This window comes from Rhinolophus hipposideros (genome assembly GCF_964194185.1).
Source record: "Rhinolophus hipposideros genome assembly, chromosome: 13".
Classification (NCBI taxonomy): Eukaryota; Metazoa; Chordata; class Mammalia; order Chiroptera; family Rhinolophidae; genus Rhinolophus; species Rhinolophus hipposideros.
The window spans coordinates 16,266,083-16,282,929 of NC_138059.1; the positions used below are offsets into that span (position 1 = coordinate 16,266,083).

The 16,847-nt window shown below is 39.8% G+C and overlaps 1 protein-coding gene across 3 annotated transcripts in view; it reads left to right on the forward strand.

Annotated features, from left to right (window-relative positions):
- The window catches only part of SAMD12 (sterile alpha motif domain containing 12), a 371,640-nt gene that overhangs the window by 162,879 nt on the left and 191,914 nt on the right, over window positions 1–16,847 (forward strand). The gene's annotated exons all lie outside the window — the stretch shown is intronic.

Consider the following 16,847-nt stretch of genomic DNA (forward strand, 5'->3'; position numbering starts at 1 on the left):
TCTATGTAATTTCACTAACAATTGTCACCCTAATAAAAAAAAACGAAAAAAAAGAAAAAAAAAACCATAAGGCCAAGGAATATTATCTGTGCATCAAACTGGGCTTCAGGAGGAAAAAAATGTCGACGTCCTGGTTCTAGTCAAGATTCTTCCCTTTTTTTCTAAGAGAAAACTGATATGTACTCTGGTGGGAAGGTGACATGCTCTTGAGTCGTTCAGCATTCCAGGTGCCAAGGCTCTTTCCAAATGCATGCTTTCTAGCTTCTGAAATCTTAACCTCTCTATGTTCTCTTCGCCCTATCACTTTGGAAAGGGGCGTGTTAAGCAGAAAGTATTTATTTTTGCAGTTCGGTTCTTACCCTGTAGTGTTGAGATCTGGAATGGATCCCACCTCCCTAGGGCAGGACTTGATGGGTGGTTTTCAAAGTGTGTTCTGTGGAACCCCTGGGTACACTCCAGACCGCCAAAGGGACAAGGGGGACCGGTGCTTGGGGTAGAGGTGGGTATGTCAACCAAAGCAGCTCCATTTGTGTCTGTTATGTATATTTGAATTATACAGAAAACTTGATTTGGAAAAAAACTTTCTACCACTGAGCTTTAAAAACATTAAGCTAGCTTATCATAGAGTTGTGCTGACCAAGTTGATAATGTTTAATATATAAGGAACACACCCAAGTGTAACTCAGACTGAGTTAACAGAGCGTGAAATCCTCCTAACTTAAGTACAAAAATGGTCCATAATATACTTCCTCTCCCCACCTAGAGGTGATGGCCCATTTCGATGAAATTCCTAACGTCCTGAAGGCAGAGTTGGAACGTGACTTAGATTCCATGTGTTAGATTTTATTTCTTACTCCCTCTCTTAAGACTGTGAGACAATCCCATATCGGAGCAGTTATTCTTCCCCTAAAAGTGATCAGTCAGTTAGTAACCACCTGGCTGATTATGGTGGCCTGCATCAGATAATGTCTGCCTAACACTTCCTAATGCCTGTGTGATAGTAAGGGCAAAGCCTTTTTCATGATCTTATTTGAAAGCAGCATTATCTTTTATTAGCGGTGAGAATTATGAGATATCTGGGAGGGAAAGTAAACATCTATAATGCTTTGAAGAAGCTGAGCATTTTGCATCTCAGACATGATGAGCTCCTGGTTCATTCCTTGTGGACTAAATGGTACCACTTCCCAAGGCTTTTCGTTAAGTGACATGAGGATAGGGGGTGTGAGAATGAGATATGTGCCTCAAACAGCTGTCTTACTGCTTTAGGCGGCACATTTGGTCTCCATGGAACACCACTGACCATTGGTAAATCACAGCCTGCTTGGGACCTTGGGCAATATCCTGGCTGGGATCCTGGGCAAGTTAATTAACGTCACTTCCTCGTCTCCAAAATAGAGGTACATAATAGTACCTGTGTCAGAGGGTCGTTGTGAAAATTAAATGTAGTAATAGAAGTGAACCACTCAGTCCGCCATTTATTGACACCTTCTGCATGCCAGAATTGCACAATTACTTATGTCAACATTCATAGGGAAGTTTCCAAAAACATACTATTACTTCATTCTCAGGGCAGCCTGTCTTCTGGCAAGAAAAGAAAGCAGGGAATTATTTGGGGACTTAGGGAACAGAGAAAATGGTTTCAGGTTAACATTTGGTCCATGTCTTTTTGACATGCACACCTTTCAAGCCTCAGAAGACTACTCTCTTCCTTTCCTTCTCTGGCCCAGGAGCAAATGTGAAGTAGCCAAATGATCACAAGGGCCAAGTGGGCAGAAAATAGCTTTGAGGCCCTAAACCAGCCTGCCCTTGCCAGCCTGGTGATGCTAGAAGCTCTGGGAATCCTAGAACCTTGGGAGGCAGTGATCAACAGGACAAAGAGGTTTATAAAAACTATTGAGATGTGATGACAGAGCAAATCTCAACAGCCGATGCAGGTGGTAGAGTGACTTAGGGAGAGGTCAGGGCTGTGGTTACAAGTGCCAGGTCAAAGCCCGGAGCTGCACCTTAACTGTGGGACTTTGTGACAGTTGCATGATGCATTTCAGCTTTCTTCAGCTGTTAAAAGGGAATGATGATACAAATGCCTGCCTGGCAGTGTTGCTGTGACAGGTAGTTCACGGTCATAGGAAACGTGCAGTAAATGTTAGCTGCTGCTGTTTGCCTAGGTGCTGTCCTGATTTCTATGAAAATAAACAACACATATAAACGGTGTGGAATTCACCTAGCTTTATTTTCATGAAAATTGGGAGATGAGCAATGCCTGGGCTGGTAAATATCCAGTGCTTGTCTGCGAGGCTGCAATGAAGGTGCTCACGTGTCTCTTATTTATGCTGAGATTCTCCTGAATATTGCTGTGCGTTTATTTTTCTTAAAGCAAGGATCTCCAGTATTACACTCATCAGTGAGGTGTGGTATATCAATGTAACACATAAACAGTCCCTTAAGGTAGAGGCAAATGGTACCGTGATGGTAAATAAAAAGGACATACATTGAATAGAAAGAAAAAAGGACAGGCTTTCTGATCACAGACCCAGGCCAAATCCTACCCCTTGGTCCTCCACTCTCAGCCTTTGACACATGACAGCTGGACAGCGTCACACAAGTTTCTCAGCAGTGAGATGAGAATAACATTTGTCTTAAAGTGTGATTGGGAAGCTGAAATGGGATGATACCTGTGAAGGGCCTAGCTTAATGCCTGATGCCTACCGTGTTTGCCTGAAAATAAGACCCAGCCGGGCAATCAGCTCTAATGCGTCTTTTGGAGCAAAAATTAATATAAGACTCGGTATGTTATATTATATTATATTATATTATATTATATTATATTATATTATATTATATTATATTATATTTATTATATTATATTTATTATATTATATTTATTATATCATATTTATTATATTATAGCATAGTATAGTATAGTATATAAGACCTGGTCTTATATTATAGTAAAAAAGGACCTGGTCTTATATTAATTTTTGCTCCAAAAGATGCATTAGAGCTGATTATCCAGCTAGGTCTTATTTTCCAGGAAACACGGTATTAGACATTTAGCCATTTAGCAAGTATTTATGAAGCATCTACCCTGTATCAGGTTTGGGGAACATAACAGTGACTAAGGTAGTCAGAGATCTGTGCTGGGAAAAGTTTCTTACATCCATGGAAAACTGTGCGTCGTCAAGAGCACACTATTTGGACTATCTTAGAGAGCTGGCTTACAGTTCTGTACATTGTAGACCGATAGCAATATAAAATAATTCTTGTTGTAGACGTGTAAATTCTGTCCCACAGAGGTTCAAGTAACTTCCCTAGCTACTGGGGAAGAGATGAGTTTTCCTTCCATTTATACATGCATTTTACTCTTCCTGATCTATAAAGGTGTCTGTTCTTTGGATCCCCCTTTGAGCCGATTGTAACATTGTCTCAGTTTCCTCGTTAATGAGTTAAACAAAATCTTAAACATGTGTTCATGTTTGTATGAATGAGGGTCATAATTTTACCTTTTTTTTGAAAATTTACCCTTTGACCTCGGTAGTTTAATTTTTTGTTTTTAATTTATGTTGTAACCAGTAATTCCACTCTATGACCATTTCCTGATGCCTTTGTTTGAAGGACATTCAATCCTACACCACCTTTCCCCCCCGTTTCTTCAAAGTCTGAGGAGACTTAGATATGTCTGAACCCAGCAGCATGCACATTTCCTATTAGAAGTTCTGGGGATGACTTGGTGTCCAGACAGTACCTACTGTTTTGCAGCAGACGTGTTTAATCAGAAGAGAAGCTGTGAGTGTTAACTCCCAGCAGAAGCGCTCTTAAACAGGCATAAGACGGTCAGAACACCTGAGAGGCATCAGGAAAGATAGGTTTAAATCATGAGATTAGGCTTGAAGGAAAGAAATGTGTCTATTTTCCTGTGCTTGCAAGATTTCTTTCCCCAGCTTCCTAAGGCCGGGCTTAGAATGCTGATGAGCAAGGAAGCTCTGGGGGCCAGGTGGAAGCTTACAGTCCACTTTTCAGATTCTCTTTTGTGCACAGTTAAGAATCTTTTCAGGTTGGAGGCATTTCAGCCTCTGGCCGTGCCTGGTATTCTTCCTGTGGAGGTTGTTAAAGTCAACTCACCCCTTCAGCAGCAACACTTCCATCTTTAAAGCGTTCTAATAAGCCAACTTTAAAGGCTGATTTTCATGGGTGAAGGCCTCAGACTGCTCCAGGATACAAAACATTTTTTTTAAAAAGCTATTTTGAATATGTAAAAGGTGTCCGTGCCATCTGGGAATCCTTTAGATGTCTAGATGTCTACAGGAATAAAGAGTTATCATACATACGGGGATCCCCTGCAAATGTTCAATATTGATTTGTCCTATTACTCAGTGGTCTCCTACACAAGAGATGAATTTTTCTGGTACTTTCTGTGCTTCCACCACTGCCCACTTATTCACACTATTTCCCCTGTTCAAAATTTTCTGAGGCGACGTGGCATCTGAAATATAGCAGTTCTGCTTATGCTGTTGAAGAGAGGGGAAGCCTCTTCTTTATCTTTTTCAGACCTTCCCATTGTGGTTCTGTGTATTTAGGAACACTGTTCCCTCAGGGCTGACTTCTCTGAGCTGTTCCACCCCTTTATCCTTCTGTCTTTGTCATCTCGTCTTTTATTATGGTTAGAGTTACCCATGGAGACCAGTGGGGGTGTACAGTTAACAACTGTCAAAACAAGTGAAATAATTACTTTATGTGATGTACCTATGAGAATACTACTTAATAGAATCTAGGTAAGCCAAATAAAGTGTGGGTATATTTAACTACCACTGTGCCTCCTCTGCACATTTTCTTGTCTTTATTGGTTTTCCCTCTGGATATTATGTTCTACTTTTCCATATCTTGGTGTTTTGTTATATTTATTTTTTGTATGAACTGCTCTACATTTCTTTTTCTTTTTTTTTATTGAACCTCAAGCAGCATTTTCCACCTGTGTAGGAAAGTTTCTGACATCCTCAGGGCCTCGGTTTCCCATGAGTTCATTTTCCAGTAACAGCATTTATTCTTTGTTGTTAATCCCTTTTGGTGGAAAGCTAACAAACATCACTTTTATATTCCTTAGCATCCTTAATCCAAGGGTGCTGAATTTGGTTGTCTTGATGATTCGAGATGCTAGACTTGTGAATGTTGGAAAGGCCTTCAGGATGTCATCCAGGGTTTTATGGGGTGGATGAAAAATACCCCTGTCAATGAGAAGTATGAATGGAGATCAGAATATCAGCTTGATTCCTGATTAAGCTTTTTTGGAGAACGTCATTTAGGTCTTCAGACTAATTGATTTGCTAAGAATAGGTTCCCTCCAAATTAGGCATTCTGACCACCGGCATACCTGGACACTGGTCCTTTTACCATGTGGCAGAAAGCAGATTACATCAGGCACACAAGAGAGGACAGAAGATGAGACTGGGCTGAGCAAGCCCATTTCCTGTTTCCAAAGGCACCGAATCGAGGGCAGGAGAGAGGCTGGGAGCATTACTCGGGCAAGTCCTTCCACAAGGGAATGGGAAGAGTAGGGAATGAGTGTCTTCCCATCAGTTCAACTAAATGTCTCCCCATGTGTCCTCTCCAACATTCCTGCCTGGTGGCCAGCCAGCTGTTGCTTGACACCTCCAGGGATGATATTTCATCATTTTTAACAGCAAATTCTTTTTCTGTACTAAGGTTTTGGGGGTGGTGATGGTGGCGGTGGCTACAGTGTTTCATTTTCCTTACTCCATCCTACTCTACACTGCAGTGCAGGGCTCTCAAATGCATGCTCTTTTCTACCACCCTCAAACTCACCTATTTATCTGCATAATCCCAACTAGCCTTCACGCATTAGTTCAGATACCACCTCCTACAGAAAGCCTTTCTTTTCTTTTTCTTTTTTTTTTATTTAATTAAATTTATTGGGGTGACAATTGTTAGTAAATTTCTTGCTCCTCCTCTGCATTGAGTAACCCATCCTGTAGCTGTCAGGATTGGCGCTGGGGTAGGAAGACATGTCACATTATGGTGATAGTTGAAAAGGTTCTGCTGCGGTTTAACTGAAACCATTTAGGTCCCATGTAGGTTCCCAGGTTACAAACTTTTGCTGAAGAAAGCCCTTGATGACTGCCCCTAGGACAGATTCTTGCTGACAGGCCTCAGGGGAGCCATGGTGCCATCCCCCCACCCATCCTTTTCTTCATCATTGAGGACCGTTTGTTGATTGGATATCCCCCAAAGCCTCCTTCCACATTCCTTCTTCATCTCTAGTAGATATCTATATTTTGTTGCACTGAAAAGTTACAGACTATCTGATGGGATGTCCCTAAATTTCCTTTACCCTATATCAAATCTATCTTCTGCTTCCTCTTGTTTCAGAAAACATACCCTTATTCCCTTCTACAGGCATGCCTCAGAGATATCATGGGTTCAGTTCCAATCCACTGCAATAAATAAATATCACAGTGAAGCAAGTCACACACATTTATTTTTTGGTTCCCCAGTGCCTATAAAAGTTATGTTTACACTATACCTGTAGTCCATTAAGTGTGCAATAACATTGTGTCTAAAAAAAAACAATATACTTACCTTAATTTAAAAATACTGTGTTGCTAAAAAAAATGCTAACCATCATCTGAGCCTTCAGTAAGTCATAAGCTTTTTGCTGGTGGAGGGTCTTGCCTCGATCTTGATAAAAATGTATCTATAAAACAAAGTGCAGAAAAGCAAGGCGTGACTGTGCAACCAACCTTTTCTGCTTCTGCTTTCACCAGACATCTCCTATATACTCTGGATATTTGCTTCCTGTTACAGTCATCCTCAGTCTATCTACATGGGTTACCTCCTTTCACTCTAAATAGTTCCATTCTAGCACTTTGACCAGTTCCTTTCCATGCATTTATTTGTTAAATCGTAGTCAATTTATTTATTTTTTAAAATGTTTATCGCCACTACCACTTTCCAGGCAGAAAACTATACCCAACAACTTTAGACTACATACTCTTTTCAAGTTTATGAGAATTATTCACCATAATATACTATATGCAAGGGCATAAAGAAGTCTCAATAAATTTAAGAAAACTGAAGTCTTACAGGGTATATTCGCTCTCTGACCACAACTGAATTAAATTAGAAATCATTAACGAGATATCAAGAAAATGCCAAATGTTTAGAAACTTAACACACATCTAAGTCACCACATGGGTTAAGAAAATCACAAGAGAAATTAGAAAATATTTTGAACTGAATAAAAATAGAAATGTAGTGTTTCAAACATTTGTGTGGCATAGCTACACAAATAAAACTTAGAGAAAAATTATAGCATTTAATGCCAATATTAGGAAATAAAGAATATTTTAAATCAGTGAATGAAATTTTCACCTTAAGAAGTTAGAAACTGAAAACCACGCTAATCTTAAAGAGCTGAAATCAGTGAGACAGAAAATAAACAAGCAACAAAGAAAATTAACAAAAGTAAGTTGTTTTTTTTAAAAGATCAACAAAATTAATAAATGTCTAGTTAGACTGAAAAGGAAAAAAAGAGACAGTATCCGAAAAGCAAGTGGAGCTATCAGTAAATCTTCTACATACATTAAAAGATAATATGAAAATATTATGAACAACTTTATGTCAATATACTTAACTTAATAAAATGGACAAATGACTTAACAAAACTAACTTAAGAAAGCTAGAAAATCTAAATAGCCTCTATCTCAATAAATTAAGCTTTTAATCAGAACTTCCCACAAAGAAGATTCCAAGCACAGAAGACTTTTTGCAATGAATTAAAACAGACAAGAATGAGTAACCAAACGTACACAAAATTATTTAAAAAGTAAAGGAAAAGGGGAGCACTTGCAAACTCATTTTATGAGACCAGAATAACTGTGATACCAAAACCTGACAAAGATATGACAAGAATGGTATGATGCAGACCAACATCTTTCAGGAGCATAAACCTAAAAACCTTCCCAAAATACAAAAAAGATACTACATCATGATCATGTGTGCACAGGAAAGCGAAGTCGATTCAGTTTCTGAACATCAATCAGTGTGAATCCCCACATCAATAGAATAAATGAAGAAAATCATATGATCATCTTACTAGATACAGAAGACTTCCGGTTTCAGCTCTGATATGTAAAGAGCTTGAATGTCATCACTCAAATTCTTTAAGAAAAAGCTAGACAAACTGAAAATCAGTGATTTTTATTTTTTGGATCCATCAAAGAATTGATGCCACAAGGCAAATCATGACCTTGGCATCTGAAGAGTAGGGCACACGCAGGAAATGTAGCCCTAAAGACTTGCTAAGCGGGAGGAGACACCAACCCAAGAATAATGGACAAAGGATTTAGACCCGTCACAAAGAAGATTAAAACATGGCCAATAAGACATGAAAATATGCTCAGCAAGATTGTCATCAGCAAAATGCAAATAAAACCACAGCGAGATACTGCTTTCCCCCAAGTAGAATGACTAGAATGCAAAGGAGTGGCATTACCAAGTGTTGCTAATAATGTATAGGAACTGAATCGTTCATACATTGTTACTGTGTGTGTAAGATGGCGCCCCCTCCTTTAAATACTGTATTTACATACTTAATTGCACACTTATTTAAATGTTCCTGGAATTCTACTCAGCGGTATTTACCCAAGAGAATTGGAAACATATGTTCACAGAAATGCCAGTCTGCTGGTATCCAAAGGAGCTTTAGTCAGAGCAGACCAAAATTCTAAACAATGCGTAGGTCCATCCAAAGCAGAATGGATAAAAACACCGTGGTATATTCACACCAAAAGCTCTACTCAACAATAAAAAGGAACCCGACGACTGATGCTTGCGACCACATGAATGAACCTCACATTGTGCTGAGTGAAAGAAGTTAGAAACAACAGAGTACACACTGTGTGATTCCAATCACATCAAGCTCTAACACAGACAAAATTAACCTATAGGGACAATCAGATCAGTGATTGCTTGGAGTGGGGGGTGGAAGGAAGCTGGACTGTACAGAGGAGCAAAGGAACTTTCTGTCCTGAAAGAAAAGCTGTATATCTTTGTCGAAACTTGTCTACTTGGCCCTTAAAATGTGTAAAATTTATTGTAAGTTATATCTCAATACAGTTGTTTTTAAAAACTTGTGTGCTTTCCAAATTTTCTAAAATGGCATACTGTTTTTAAAAGGAAAAAGTATAAATGTCATTCTACATCTTTCCGTACTGGCTGTAGGATGAGGGTTCAGAAAATTGCGTTTAGAATAAGATGATAATTAGATAAATGTGGTTTTCATATTTATTTGATAGTTATAGATATATAGATATAGATATAGATATAGACAGAAAGAGATTGAGCTTGAAAATTCACTTTACGTGTTTTTCACTGCAAGAATGATCTGAAGACACCAGAACATTTTTGTAAAGAAAGGCATCGTTTTACCAGTTGTTGGAAGATTATCACTGAAGAGCAACTTTCTTGTTTATTAAGATTCTGCCTGTCTGAGCCTACACCAATGCATCCAATACTTTGGATATTACAGATGAGTTAAATTTCAGAAAATATTTTTGAAATGGTATGTAATTGCCACCTTTGTACTTTACACATTAATAATTTTTAGTGGAAAACCACCCTCACCACCATTTTATAAATCAAAGGTCTATTAACACACACACACTCACCAAAAAAATCTCATGATTTAAAATGGAATAAATTTCACTTTAAGAACAGCATACGTTATTTTTATTTCTCCCATTTTCATCGCAGAACAATAGCACTTTGTAAGTAGTATAAGGAAAATGCTGCTCTAAGGGAACCTTTATTGATAATCTAAATACAGCATTTATTTACTATTAGTGATATTTGACAGGATAAGAATGGAAGTTGTCACCAAATGAACTCTTTGTTGTTTCATAGGTTAGAGAACTAAAACAGTAATATTCTTGTTTTTTTTTAACCTACAAAATTGACTTCAATATACCCCTATTTACAACCCTTCCCTCCGCCACTGACTGCCTAGGGTAGGAATATTATAATCAAGGCAGTGGAAGGATTCCTACGGCCCCATGATTCAGTTTTCTTTCAGGTGATTTTACCCTCCACTCAGCACTTTTATAGGCTTTGTAGTTTGGGAAACTAAGACTTAACAGAAAGGTTCCACAGCCAAGAAATGGCGAGCCGGGGCCTGTTACTAGTTTTCTGAACTCTTCTCCAGCGAGCACCCCCTCTCACTCACCAGACACCCTGTTGTGTTTCCCTAGCCAGCACCAGGTAGCAGAGTCCAAGCCAAAGGCTTCTCAGACCTAAACAAGGCCAATGCCAGCCAAAAGGAATATTCTCATAGAAGTTGTAACTACAAAGCGGTCCTGACATGTGTAATAGTGTGCTGGCTTCTGGGTGGCTTCCTAGGTGCAAGAGGCTTTGCTGAGAACTGTGTGTACATTGTGAGAGGATACCTGTCAGGTACCGAGAATACTGCCTGCTAGCAAATTAGTAGCTCTCAGTCATCTTGCAAGCTGTCACAGATGAGGAAGTGAGGCTCAGAATCCCGTGAGTGACTCAAGGTAAGGCCAGTGTCTGAGCGCTGAACATGAGCAGGACCTACCCTCACCAGCTTGTTGCAGCATGAAATGCATCAAAACCTGGGAAATACGTAGGACAGTGCCTGGCACATTGTAAAGGCTCAGGAAATGTCATTTATCATTATTGGTCTATGTTTAGTGAACGAATTGATAAGCATTTAGTGAGTAGCACTATGGGCCGTGCACTGTGCCAATTGCAGCGAAGTAGAAGAGCTGGGCACCATTGGTTCTGATATGTCAGACTGGAAGAGACCTCTTCCTGGCTGCTGTTACATAAATAAACAGAAGCCTAGAGCTAAAGTGAGTTGGGCAAGGAAGGGCACACAACCTCTCAGATTACCAGAAAATGTTGAAAGGTCACATGCTGCGGGAGAACAGGAGACCATTCTTAGGAATAAGTCCAGCAGGTTGACTCACTTAGAAGTAATCAGAGGGGGGGGGCTGAAATGGGCAAGATACCCTTTTAGTGTTTTCTACTCCAAATTGTTTCTCTACTCCAAATTGCAGAAGCAGAATGAAGATTTTTATGGCCACAAACTCAACTTCATTCTTCCGTATTTTCAACCAAGCCCAGCTTTTTCTTTTTTCCTCCTCTGTTCTACCTCTCTAGTCCGCTTTGAGAACGTCACATGATTCTAAATCAAATATGACCAAAAGTCGAACTTCCTTTGCTGCTTACTTTGAACACTGAACGTTTTTCCCCTATCAGAGAAATTACGTCGATTAAATACAATCTCTTCAGATAAGTCCCTCTTTGCTTTTTAGCTTCTGTATCCATTTGATTCCTTCTTTACTGGTGACTTTGTTAATTACTCTGTCTATTTTGTTTTGTGTGTTTTGGAAAGTACTGGACAAAGATTGCAAAATTGGAGACCTCCTTCCCTTGGTTTTGCTCCCAATTCCTATTTGAGAACTAATGTACCGTGGACTGACTCTCTTCCTGTCAAGTCAGATTCCCCTTCCTCACAGAGCCCCAGGCTGCACCACACTCTACTGAGGGGTTGGAAATTGTGCCCTTTTAGAGGTCGTCTGCAAAAGTGACCTAATCACTCTGTTCCTTCAGAAGTTTTTGTTTACAGTGATGAGCATGATGCCAGTGTTATCAGTGGAAAAATGTGAAGGGCCACACTCATGTGTGTGATTGATAATATTAAGATCCTGTGGCACTGTTTTGAATGAAAGATGACAGTCCTCAAGAGTTCTTGGCCAGCGTCCTTTTAGGCCATTGTGTCTGGATTCTCATGTTCCTCATTCAGTCTCATTAGATATATTTTTTTTTTTCGTTTCCCACGTTAACTTTAGGATAACGTGGCTGCTAAGTGTTTAATTGCTCTTGCCAGTCTTCATATCCTGGATAGCTAGGGAAGTTGAGAGAAAGCCTGGGTTGTAAAAGCCTGTGATGGGGTCCCCTCCACTCATTATTCACTGTGTGTAACCTTGGCCAGGTCTGTTTAACCTCCATGAGCTTCAGTTTCCCTTTCTCTAAAATCTAACTATTGTGTGTAACTTAGAAAGTTGGTATTCGTTAATGTTGTTTTTATTATTGATCTGGACTTGTATCGACTCCATAATAATGTTTATAAGAAGCAAAAGAGAGTATGGAAATCACTTGGCAAATTTGAAATATGTCCGTATGTGAATATCTATACATATATGTGTATATATTTGCGTGTATGTGTGTAGTTTTTGTTTTCATCTCAGTTCTCTAATTAAGGTCCTAAAACCTTTCAATCAGTTGCAATTTTTCCCAGCCTACCAAAATTTTGCTTTTCCCAATGCATTTTTGAGTAGTAATAATTATTTCAAATAAATATCAACTTATCTCCCAAACATAAACTTAGCAACAGCTACTCATAAGATATTTCTCTAGAAATTTAGAGTATAAAGAATTCAGAAGATCTACTTCTTGCCCTTAAGGAAATTATCATCATGTTACGGAAAACCATATATATTTTTAAAACATGTATTGAGGGTTTACATGCCAGATACTCCAGTAAGTATTTTGCATACATTATTTAATTTTATCTTCACAATAACTCCACAAGATATTATTATTATTATTATTAAAATTCCCATTTTTCAAATGAGGAAAATGAGACTCAGGAATCTTAAGTATTTTGTCGTATGTCATACCGGCCTAAAAGTGGCAAAGTTAGGATTTCAACTCAGGCTGCCTGAATCCGAAGTTCATATTTTGACCTCTGACCTCTGTGCTATGAAAGACAGTATCTTATAAGTAGATGTGAGTGAGCCAGAAAGTAAACATGGGGGTAAGTACCCGAGATTTGAGAGAAGGAACTCATATCTATGAGTCTGATTGATTAGGAAGTCTGGAGACTTCCTGTAAAATTTTAGAGGAGAAAGCTCCTGAAATACCAAGTTGTGTTCATGTATTTTGTTTGGCCCTCAGAGAATTTTAAAAGAAAATAAAACTGCTTTGGAGCCACGAACCTCACCGCTCCCTGTGGCCTCACACCCTGCCTCTTTCATGCTTGTGTTACCTGTCTGAGCCCAAAAGCATTTGGGTTTCTGCATCTTGAGGAGGGAACAGTGATGGAGGTGGAGATAGATCAGAAGAGCAGATTGAGAGCTACATTGGGGAAGGCTGTAAGTGTTGGGCTCAGGAAATAAGACTTTTCCTCTCTTGAATGTCATTCAACAACCATCAATGACATAGTATCGTTAATGACAAGGGAAGGGAGAAGTTCAAAGCACTCTCGAGAAAAAGTCACATAAATGTGCAACTCAGTGTTTGAGTTGTTGGCCCAAGTAGATCCTGAAGCTAGTGGATAATTCTCTTTTTTTTAGTATATCCTTTTTTAATATTTATTTTTTAATTAAAGTAACATTGGTTTGTGACATTATATAAGTTTTAGGTGTGCAACCTTATAAATCAACATTTATATGTACTGTATCACGCTCACCACCGAAAGTCTAGTTTCTATCCAACACTATATAATTGAGCCCCTTTACCCGTTCTGCTTTCCCTCCTTCCCCCTTTCTCTCCAGTAACCACCAATCTATTGTCTGCCTCTATATGTTTGTTTTTGTTTTGTTTGTTCATTTGTTTTTATATTCCAAAGGTAATTCTATTATCTATATGTAGCTTGCTCCCTTTCCAGATCTCCAAACATGGTTTCATACCTAGTTCCCTTTCCACAAAGCCCTCATCCCTTTCCCCTTTTTATTATTTTATTCCGGGAGTAAAGATTAATACTGACGAATTTCCTTGACATCCTCCCTGCAATATTATTTGCATTTTCACGCCTCCTTCCCAGCTCCCTGTATGTCTCTGCAGACAAGATACCTCTCCCAAGGGTAATACCCTACCCTATGCTCTTCTGCCTTCCCAACGCCCCTTCCTCCCACACCAGACTTTTGCTCATCTGCTTTTCCCTTTCTCGTGGGTCTTCAGACTGTTTGTCTCCACTTTTGCATTTCCGTTTGAAAACACTGTATCCTGTGTACGTCCCCTCCTCACTATTCTTACTGCCATCCTCCTGGTCTAGGTTTTAGTCTCTCACCTGAACAATCGCCCATGATCCTACTTCATGACTCTCTAGGAAAGCATCTATTCTTTTGTGTTTTTAAATCCGACTTGACCAGGTCACTTCCTGCTTACAGAAGTTTTTAATGCCTCCTGGATGAAGTCCAGATCAGTCCTCAGCTTCCTATCCTTTCCTGACCATTCTCATTCTTGTCCCAATAGGCACCTAGTGAACTTTTGGTAATTTTCAGGGCCTACCTCCAATTATTTCTTTCTTCCCTACCCTCCCTGGGCCTTTCTACGCAGCAATAATTTTCCCCATTCTATGTTTTCTGTACATTTTTTGCAATGAAGGAGTGACAGCTGTTATCAGTGTTATCCGAGTTATCACATTATATTAGCATTATTTGCTTACCTGTTTATCTTCCTCCCACCAGCCCCCAAACTCCTCAAGGGTAGAAATAGCATCTGACTTATCTTACCATCTCTTAGCTATGCTAGCGGAGTGCCTGGCGTAAAATAGGCATTTGATAAGTGCTGATTGGATTAAATGGAGTTAGCTCTTCCTTGGATACGGTTAGCACTGAACTTAACGCTTTCTTCATTTTCATTGATAAGAATGCTTTGATTAGTGCTTCAGGTTCCTGATGTGTCTCCTTTTCATGAGCTTATCCTGTACTTCCGCAGCTTCTTAGAATTCCATTACGCTGACGTTCATGTCTGTCTTCCTGTCTCATTCTTGAAGAAGCCTCATTTTACTTTCTTAAAGAACTCCTCTTCGGGAACTGTCCTAAGTTCCACAGTGCCATCTGGAAGTGGACTTGAATGACATGCGCTTGAAATGCTGCCGGATCCGGAGTCCCACCTTCCCTTCAGGAAGGTCTTCCCAGGAATGTTCTGGCAGGCTGTGTCTGGATCTCTGCTCAGGGCCCAGAGCGGTGGCTGCAGTGTTGAGAAGCTTGCAGGGCCCACTAAAACTCAAGACACAGGTGTTATTCTGAAGGGTAGAAAGGCTGTATCGTTCACCTGAAAAGCTTCTGTTGACGGCAGCAGAGCAGGAGCACGGAATCTGTCACCCCATAGGCGGGTGCATTTAGTGCTTATTTGCCTGTGTTTCACAAGTCACAAAGCGTAATAAGCACAGAGCATTATTGTTTCAGACATCCAAATGTCTGGATTATTCCCAGCCCTGCATCACAAATTAGTTAACCCCAAACCACCTTAATGACATTGACATATCTCAGAGATTCTAATTGACACAGAGGAAATGAGAACAGGGAGTGGCTGAAGTTTACAATGGCTAATATTGAGCATTTTTGACCCACAAAAATGGCAGTTTCGTTAGGTTTCCGGTAATCGTGGAATGATGTATCTTGTATACGGGAGGAAGATGGTAACAAGTTCCGTAGGATAAGGTTTTTGAGTGTTTCCTAATGTGCAAGGCACAGTGTTAAGTACTTTTTATGCATGAACAACACTAAGCTGTGTTCTTCTATATATAAATGGGAAAGCTGAGACAGGGAGGTCATGACTTGCTCCAGCTCACACAGGTAGCAAGGTGCAATGGATAATCCAATAACAGGGGAAGGATTCTTCTCCCCCAGGGGTTGGCAACCTTTTTGTGTAAAGGGCCAGATAGGGCCATTCGGCTTTGCAGGCCATATGGTCTTTGTCACAATTACTGAACTCTGCCTGTGGAGCGTGCAAATGAATGAGGTGGCTGCGTTCCAATAAAACTTTATTTACAGAAACCGACCATAGGCCAAATTTGGCCCACAAGCTATAGTTTCCTGACCTCTATTCTAACCTCTTCCTGCCTCTGCCCAAATATGTTTTCTCAGTGATGGTAATGAAAGAAATTTAGAAGTCATAGTTCTTAAAAACATGTGTTTTTTTTTTCCTCTTTTGTATAGTCAATGTAGAAACACTAGAAAACATGCATACACCAAAAGGAGAAGCGTGTAAACTTCCCCTCTAATGCCAATATCCAGAGACAATCCCTGGAGTGAACATTCTGATGTGCATCCTTTCAGATTGTTGTCTGTGCCCGTATTTATTTCTAAGAATGTCATCGTTACCTTAGTAGAATAGCCTTCTCTTCCCACTTAAAAATATATGGCAAATGCATTTCTATGTCAGTTGTTGGCTGCAAAATGTTTTCTTTGGCTGTTAATAGTTATTCTCTGTATGTTGTATATATTTCCACTTTCCAGATAAATTAAATATCTGGTCCCATGTGCTTCTCCATTCAGCACCCCACCCTCCCTTCCTTGGCTATGCCCATCCTATATTTTTAGTGGTATTCTGAATTCTTCTACCTCATACTTTCACACACACAGAGACATGCTCAGAACAGCACCCCCAAGCCCTTTAATCTCCATACCCATGGCCCTCAGTTGTGAGAGTCATCATTTTCTTTCTCTAGCATTTGTACCTCTGATATTGATCAGATTCCTTCACCTTTGCCCCGGCGGTGGCCAGCGACTAGAGTAGAACCAGCAGCCCTGTAGGTAAATGGGCACCAGAAAAGTAATAGATGTCCAAATCCCTGTCATTGTCCTCTATAGATGCCACCCTCGGGGCCAATGTAATTTCTTTGAATGTTTTCTTTCTGTCGGCTTCTCTTTCCCCAAGGCTCCTCCAAAAGAGAAGCATGCACAGCTTTTCTTAAATTCATTAAATTTTCAGTGTCTTTCCCCAGTGGTTGGTACGCTGCAGGTAATACCAGACAGGAGGACATTAGAATTCTTTCCAGCGAAGGAACATATTGTGAGCTGTTT